The sequence below is a fragment of the Pseudophryne corroboree genome, chromosome 4 (assembly GCF_028390025.1).
Source record: "Pseudophryne corroboree isolate aPseCor3 chromosome 4, aPseCor3.hap2, whole genome shotgun sequence".
NCBI classification, from domain to species: domain Eukaryota; kingdom Metazoa; phylum Chordata; class Amphibia; order Anura; family Myobatrachidae; genus Pseudophryne; species Pseudophryne corroboree.
Genome location: NC_086447.1, coordinates 666,989,081 through 666,998,196, shown reverse-complemented (window position 1 = coordinate 666,998,196; position 9,116 = coordinate 666,989,081).

Here is a 9,116-nt window from a genome sequence, read left to right as displayed (position 1 = left end):
TGACGTGCAATAACCAGACAATGACCTTTTCACACAGAGCTGATAGGATATCCATAGACTCTGAACTTGTACGCCAAATAGCCAACAGTGGGAGGTATTTTCAGTATAGGTATACTCGTGGAAGAAAGACCATGTGGGTTGGAGAAGTATCACCAGGGTACTGTGCACATATCATCCAGCCTGATACTTGTACTGAGCAGATGGGAGAACTAGGGATGGGTTTCTTCACTTGGAAAGTTTGTAATATGGTGATGTTATATTTTGTCCCCTATGTTCTCCCAGATGATGCCTATTTCATATGTGGGAGGAAGGCGTACAAGTGGCTTGCCCCGAGCTCAGAGGGATTGTGTTACATTGGGAGAGTACTGCCAGAGGTCATGACCGTAACCCATGATAAGATGAAAGATGTTCACCACAGTGCTCAGGTCCTTATACTTATACTCACTATGAACACATCGTCAAGAGACACCTCATAGATAGGACAGAGCACGCAGCCTCTGATTTTATCCACGAATCCACCGGGATTCAATTCCTTCTCGCATTAGACATCACCCGTACTTCCAGAGGAATTATAAATTATAGGTATATCCATGCGCTAGCGAACTTGATAGATAATATCACTGAGATGTATGACGACACCTTCAGGTATACGGGAAGGGAGTTACAAGCTTACAAGAAGGAATTGATCCAGCACAGGATGGTCCTTAATTATATCGCAGCCGTGACAGGTGGGTACAGTGTTACGCTGGCAACTCAAAATGGGGTGAAGTGCTGTACGTATATTACGAACAATACTGACGACCCAACGGAGACCATCGATCAAAAGATGGACGATATCTTGCATTTGAAGTGTGAGTTCAGGAGGAAACACAGCCTTACCTTGGCGACTGTGAGTAATGAACTGACCGGCTGGGTCTCATGGTTGAACCCACGAAATTGGTTCTCAGGTTTAGGAGAGTGGGCTCAAAATGTTATTATGAGTGTAGGGAAGTTTCTCCTTTGTATCGGGAGTCGTCATAATTATTGGTTTGATATTTAGGGGTGTTCGAATTCTGACGCGGCGCAAGCACGGCACAAAGTTGATGAGTCTCAGGAGCAAGGGTACTGTTATAGCAGCAGATTTAATTCATGACCCTTCCATAGAGACAGTGATATGATAAGGATTGCAAATGAATTTCATGGCCTGTTTCGTTCACCTGTTTTTCTTTTGACTCCCCCTCTGCCCAGATACATCCATCCGGAAAAGACATCAGCCCTACCCAAGAATGTTTATGTAAATGTTTATGTGAATGTATTTTAGATATGTGTCTTATCTTCATCTCTACAACCTTCAGTTAATGACACACATAGTCGACAGGTGATATCCACATATACTAGTACTCACATATGTTCCCCCTCCATGTATCATCAACTAAATTCACCCCATTTGTTTTAACAAGAAGCCGAAAAGAGCTCGGTAGTGTTTGTTGGCCCATTTACAGACCCTTGATATGGGATGAGAAGGATTTAATGTATACTTCGCAATACCTCGAAGCTTATTTAGAACATATACGGCACGATGATACATGCTCCCCAGACATGGATTCATACATACATGCTTTTTACTATCACACTAGGTCATACATTTCCTTTCCACTCTCCCCCGACCATCCAAAACTTCTGTAGATATTGTGTAGATATTTTTCTGTTTAGTGATTAGATAGTGGCAGTTATTAGTGACTGCCAAAGGGTGGACTGTCAAAGTCGAAAAATATTACAGTACACACATAACGTACAAACTACACACAGATGGCTTCCCTGCGTGCACTTATTCTGTCGTGCGTGCGCATATCCGCAATTTGCGTTTGGTCGCTCCCGCGGTCCTGCGCATTAGCGCGTGGTATGAGTATTTACGGTAGAGTTTGTGAACGCACGGAAGGCTATCAAAACACATTACATATTTAATCCAAATAGTGCACAATGTACACATAGTCTCCTAGCACCACATCAGAAATTAACATCAGTTTAAATGGTAACAGAACAAAGGGATTCTCCTTTACAGGATAGGAGGGGACAGAACAAGGTTACAAGGTGGTGTTTGGTATCCAGCTGTAGGGTATTTTAAGGGAAACATTCCGGTGTTGGTTTAAGGAAGATCGCATGTTCCTGTGGATAGTTATGTGCAGGAGCAGAATATAGAGATAAACTGTATTTACTGTACATTATGTATGCGGCGGGAATCCAGAGGAGACCACCCACAAGAGCAGTTGGGAAAGACATCGCCTACCTATTCAAATCGACCTATGACCTCTCCTGTACTGTAAAAGTGCATTCCTGTGTCCAATGGACAAAGGGATTACAGTATCCATTATATTGCTTTTGGAAGAATTGTATAAATAAAGCCTGCTGCAGCCTGGTCACACACAAGACTCACAAAGTTATCTATCAGATGACCTGGGACCGGCCGGGTTGTGCAAGCTTGTCCACTCAAGTATGTACCATTGAATGTAGCCATTTACTCTGTTAAATTGTATTGTATTATTTGTATTGTAACCCCCTTTCAGCAATAATCCACTGTGGTGTCGGAACCCAGCGGTTAAATCACAATTGGTGTCATATCTTCATTGCCTTGCTAAGGTTTAAAGTGTTTTATCATTGCATTGCATTACTGTGAAGGTTTAAAGTGTATCTCTGGGTGTGTGCGCGCTGTGTGTACTTTGTACCCCCAGCGCGGTGTTTGAACGCTAAGTCCGTACAGTGATACGGGACTCCGTACGCAAACAGTGTATAAAGTACGTAGCGTGTGTACTAGGTTTAGCGGCCGCAGCGGCCCCATGGAAAAGTGTATTCTAAGTGTGTATAAGGTATAGCTTTCATTCCTGTTAGATAATCAGCATTATCAACCACCACTGGTGGACTCACATGTATCTTGTCTTGTGGTGTCTTCTACTCTGCCTGTCACTACCGTAACCTCTCTGAAAGAACCAACGGATAAGCACGTGGAGGGTTGCTTGAAGTCTATTTACACTCTTGCGGGTGCTGTACATAGACCCACTATAGCTGCTTCTTGGTCTGCAAAGGGTATTGAAGCCTGGGTTCAAGCTGTTGAGGCAGAGCTACCACTGGATTTTTGTAGTAATGCCAGACAGTGTCTGTCATATATTACCACAGCCTCTAATTACATTCAGGAGGCGGCCTCTGATGCCGGTGTTCTGGCAGCCAAAGCGTCTACTACGTCCATTCTGGCTCGCCGGATTCTGTGGTTGTGGTCCTGTATGGTAGACCTGGACTCTAAAAAAAACCTTGGAGGTGATACCTTTTAAGGGAGACATCCTATTCGGGGAAGATTTGAACAAGATTGTTGCTGAGTTAGCATCTGCTAAAACTGCATGTCTACCAAGTACTAATCCTTCAGCTCCGAAGGCTAAAAGTACCTCCTTTTGTTCCTTTCGACCATCAAGTAAAGCAAAGGGTCAGGCGTACCCGAAATAGGCTTGCACTTCCAAAACCTCTAAGCCCAAGCCTAAACGTTCTGGGTTGCCCATCAGCCTGCTTCCAAACCAGAAAAGCCTGCTGCATGATGGGGTGGGCCTCTCCCTGGGGGATCCCAGGATGGGAGGCCGACTTCTGTTGTTCACCATGGTATGGTTACAGACAACTACGGATGCCTGGGTGAGGGAAGTCGTCACTCGCGGATACGCCATCTCTTTCAAGACACGTCCCCCTCACAGGTTTTGCTCGACGGTTATCCCTTCGGACCCGTTAAAGGCAAAGACTCTACGTTTGGTGGTGCAATCACTCCTGGACACTGGAGTGATAGTGCTGGTGCCTCTGTCTCAGAGGGGCAGGGGGTACTATTCAACGCTGTTCCTAGTCCTGAAGCCGAATGGATCCTCCCTGCCCATTCTCAACCTCAAATCTTTGAACAAATTTGTGAAGGTATCCAAATTCTGTATGGAAACTCTTCGCTCTATTGTTTTGGCTTTGGAGCCCAAGGATTATATGGTATCCCTGGACGCAGAGGCGGATTGGCCATAGGGTCTACAGGGAAGATCCCCGGTGGGCCGGCGCACATGCTGGGCCTGTTTTGTTTGAGGACATGTGGTCCTATTTATAGAGATAATGAAAAAGATGCCAAACAATTTGCACATATGAAAATGACTTTGCCACTTAGCCTGTGATTGCAGATGATCTAGTGTATGCTCTGTCTGCCTGCTTGGCTGACATATAAGATTGAGTGAATAGTGATTGGGATACGGTTAGTGTAATAAGCAAGAAAATATATCTTTCTAAAGAATTATATAGTTTCCTAAATTCTGAAGGTGTATCATATAATGTGCTCATAACATTTAATTTTCTTTTCTTTTAACTTCCCCTTGATGCTGGACATCCCCACTATCTGGAAAGTCTTGGGGGGAGGGTGCTGCTGCCATGGCCCATGGCTAGACCTTACACCTCTGGTGCTGCCCAAGTGGGGCCACTAGTACAAATTTTTCCAGGGCCGCTTTTCGTTCCCAATCCGCCCCTGCCTGGACATACAGGATGCTTACCTACACATACCTATTGCCGTATCGCATCAGCAGTATCTGCGGTTTGCTATTGGCAACCTACATTATCAATTCCAAGCCTTGCCTTTGGACTGACTACTGCTCCTTGGATCTTCACCAAGGTCATGGCAGTAAAGATGGCCATTCTCCGACGGCAAGGTATCAGGATCCTGTCATATCTGGACAACTTGCTGATCCTGGTAAACTCCCCAGAGGTTCTCACACGTCATCTGGAACTGACGGTCCAATTCCTACAAGCACACGGGTGGCTCATCATTTGGAAGAAATCCTCACTGGTCCCTGCTCAGAGCATGGTGCACCTGGGGGCATTACTGGACACACACAACCAATGTTTGTTCTTGTCTCCAGAGAAGGTCCTGAAGCTTCAGGACAGGATAACATGCTTCCTCTATCACCCACGAGTGTCGAAACACTCTGCGATGCAAGTACTAGGCCTCATGGTGTTGGCTTTCGACATGGTAGAGTACGCTCAATTTCACTCTCGCCCTCTGCAGAAGCTAATCCTTGCCAGGTGGGACGGCCTGCCTCACCGGATCAGATCTCACATGATCTCCTTGACTCCGGAGGTTCGTCTGCCACTGAGCTGGTGGCTACAGGACCAACAACTGAGTAGGGGTCGTCCCTTCTGGATCTCCAACTGGGTCCTCATTATGACGGATGCCAGTCTGCGGGGTTGGGGCGTGGTGTTGGAGCAACACTCTCTTCAGGGTCGTTGGACCAGGGAGGAATCTCTTCCCGATAAATATTCTGGAGTTGTGTGCAGTGTTCAGTGCTCTGAAACTGGCCCTGCCTCTGGTACAGAACAGGCCTGTTCAAGTACAGTCGGACAATGCCACCACAGTGGTGTACATAAATCATCAAGGCGGCACGCGAAGCCGCATGGCAATGTTGGAAGTGTCAAAGATTCTTCAGTGGGTGGAACGCCATCTGCCAGCCATTTCGGCAGTGTTCAATCCGGGGGTTCTCAACTGGGAAGCAGACTTCCTCAGTTGTCAGGACGTACATGCCGGAGAGTGGAGCCACCGTACAGAATCTTTCAACTTCTAGTGGACAAGTGGGGCCTACCAGATATAGACCTGATGGCGTCTCGACACAATCACAAGGTTCCGGTCTTCGGAGCAAGAGCAAGGGATCCTCAAGCAGCTTTTGTGGATGCACTGGCAATTCCATAGAACTTTCGGCTGCCATACGTGTTCCCTCTGGTGTCACTCCTGCCCAGGGTAATAAGGAAGTTCAAGCAAGAAGGAGGAATACTACTTCTAATCGCTCCCACGTGGCCCAGGCGGCATTGGTTCTCAGACCTGCAAGGTCTCTCGATAGTGCGTCCTCTTCTGCTTCCACAACGCCCAGACCTCCTCGTTCAGGGCTCCTGTGTCTACCAGGATCTGGCCCGACTGGCTTTGACGGCATGGCTCTTGAAGCTTCACTCCTGAGGGCCAAAGGATTTTTTTAGGTGGTCATTCAAACTATGTTGAAAGCCCGTAAACCAGCTTCGGCTTTATTATAGGGTCTGGAATTCTTACTTCACCTGGTGTGCGGCTAAGAATTACGATGTATACAAGTTCAGTACTGCCAAACTTTTGGCTTTTCTGCAACAGGGCCTCGACTTAGGCCTTAGTCTGTCCTCCCTCAGGTTCATATATCTGCCTTGTCTGTGGTTTCAGATTAAGATTGCGTCTCTTCCTGACATTCACACTTTCACTCAGGGTGTTTTACGGATTTAACCTCCCTATGTCCCTCCTGTGGCTCCATGGGATTTGTCTGTTGTTTTGAATGCCCTGCAAGAGTCTCCATTTGAGCCTCTTGAGTCTGTGGACCTTAAATGGCTTACACTTAAGGTCTTATTTTTGCTGGCTATTGCCTCTGCTAGACAGGTTTCAGACTTGGGTGCCTTGTCTTGTTGGTCACCCTTTCTGATTTTTCACCGTGACCATGCGATTCTTAGAACTCGCCCTGGAGGTGGTGTCATCTTTCCACCTTAACCAAGAGATTGTGGTTCTGACCTTTATCTCTCCTGATTTGTCCTCCAAAGAACGGTCTTTGAATGTGGTACGAGCTCTTCGTATATATGTGAAGAGAACGGCCTCTCTTAGGAGATCTGATTCTCTCTTTGTCCTTTTTGGTTTTCACAAACGTGGCTGGCCTGCGAATAAGCAGACCTTGGCCAGATGGATTAGAATGGTGATTACACAAACTTTTGTACAGGCTGGACTTCCAGCTCCAGCTACTATTAAGGCCCATTCTACTCGGTCTGTAGGACCTTCTTGGGCTGGCCGCCGTGGCGCATCCCTTGAACAATTGTGCAAGGCTGCTGCGTGGTCCTCAGTGAACACGTTCATCAAGTTCTATGCCTTTGATACCTCCGCCTCCCAGGATGCTTCCTTTGGACGCTGGGTTCTTGTGCCCGCTACAGTGCGTCCCCTCCCATGAGGAACTGCTTTAGGACATTCCCGATGTTATTCCCTGTGGAATCCCAGTGTACCCCATTGCAGAAAAGGAGATTTATGGTAAGACCTACCATGGTTAAATCTCTTTCTGCGAGGTACACTGGATTCCACAGGGCGCCGACCCTGATGTACTTAGCTTCTTTGGGTTTGTATGGCATTAGCCGCTGGTACCTTCTCCAGTCATGAGAATGTGGTTCTATGTGGCTAACATCTACCATCTCTTTTACCTGCTACTGCATTGGACTGGTTAACAAAACTGTGTTCCCGTGCCTGGAGGCGGGGATATAGAGTAGGCAGTGCAGTGCATCTTGTGAACAGTCAAAGCTTTAGCCTGTTGGTGCCTCGGATCAAGATCCAACTCTACACCCCAATGATATTCCCTGTGGATTCAAGTGTACCTCGCAGAAAGAGATTTAACCATTGTAAGTCTTACCATAAATCTCCTTTTAGTGACTAGTTAACTAGTTCTGTTAAAGGTGTAACCAGCACATGTTTTAGCTCTTTTTTTTTTGTGTAAACTGTTTTTATTAGTCAAAGCAGTATTCAAAAACATTACAGAAACATTTTCAAAAACAAAAGGAGGGCATACAAAAATATCGCGTAGCATATATACATCAGTACACCACACATAGAGCGCCCTTAGCCGAAAAATATCTGTCTGCATTTCAGACAACATTAAAGCTTATAAAAGAAGAGCATAATATCAAAACAGCATCAATGAATGGGAAAGAGAAAAAAGAGAGAGAAGAGAGGAGGAAAAGAGGATAAGTAAGGGAAGGTTAGGGTGGGCAGGGTCCGGTGTGACAGTCTGCATAGTGCGGGCAGACTATTTGGGGAGCGTATGGGCGGTCCCCACCAATCCTGAGTCTGGGCCACAGTACAGAAACAACGTTGTCAGAATATGAGTATGGGTATAAATAATGATACAGGTATGGATATGGGCCCGTTTACCAACATGAGGGGGGTTATGTCGCAATATAGGACCGATACTGCGATGTGTCCTTAAAGTCGTACCAGGGAAACCAAATAGCTATGAAGTTAACTGTTTTCCCAGATGAGAAGGAAACCAGGTCTTCCATGTCCAAGAAGTGATCAATCTTTGTGAACCACATTTTAATTGAGGGTGAAGAGGTGGATCTCCAAAGAATTGGGATCACCGCTTTAGCAGCGTTGCAAAGGTGTCTTAACAGGGAATGTTTGTAGGAGTGTGACCCTGCGGGGGTGTGATTAAGGAGCCAGAAATCTGGGTCTCTCGGGATTTCGTCACCTACTATCTGTTCGGTGCATTTAAATACTTCTGCCCAGAATGGAGTTATAAGAGGGCAATCCCACCAAATATGTATAAAACTCCCTGGGGCATTTTTGCATCTCCAACACATATTCGAAAGAGAGGGAAACATTTTATTGAGAACACGAGGGGTCCTATACCACCTATATATAAGTTTATAAAGGGTCTCTAGTGTCGAGATGCATAAAGAACTCGCCTGAGCGTTCTTAAACACGGATTCCCAGTTAATTTGAGTAGGTAGCCCCGACAATTCCCTCTCCCAGGAAGCCAAAAAGGTAGGAGGTTGTGGGAAGAAATTTTCCATAATCAACGTATAGATTTGTGAAATAGTATGCGTGGGTGAACTGGGGGAGATACATAGTTTCTCAAACCAAGTGAGGTCCCTAGTTACGTCAGAGAAGTTCTTAGGAGATGATACAAAATGGTGGACCTGCAGGAACCTCCAAAACTCAGCACTGTGTAGGTTCCAAGAGGACTGAACATCTGAAAAAGAGCGCACCCTACCCGAGCTCACCAGCTGACCGACTCTAAAGATCCCAGCTTCTGCCCATGGGGCGAAAGCAGTCCCCTGAAGGCCAGGGGCAAATTCGGAGTTATAGAGAAAAGAGGTTAAGGGGGATCTTTTGGAGGATATATGACTCTGGGATCTCAGCTTGGCCCATATTCTGAGCGTGGGAGGGTAGGAAGCCAAGGTGCAATTTCAATATAATGTGGGAGACAGCCCTCCTCTAGGAGGACCCATTGTTTGCGATCCTTGGCACGTGTCCATTCCAGTATCCTATTCAAGTGTACCGCGTGGTAATAGTTAGGGATATGTGGGAGTTGTTGCCCCCC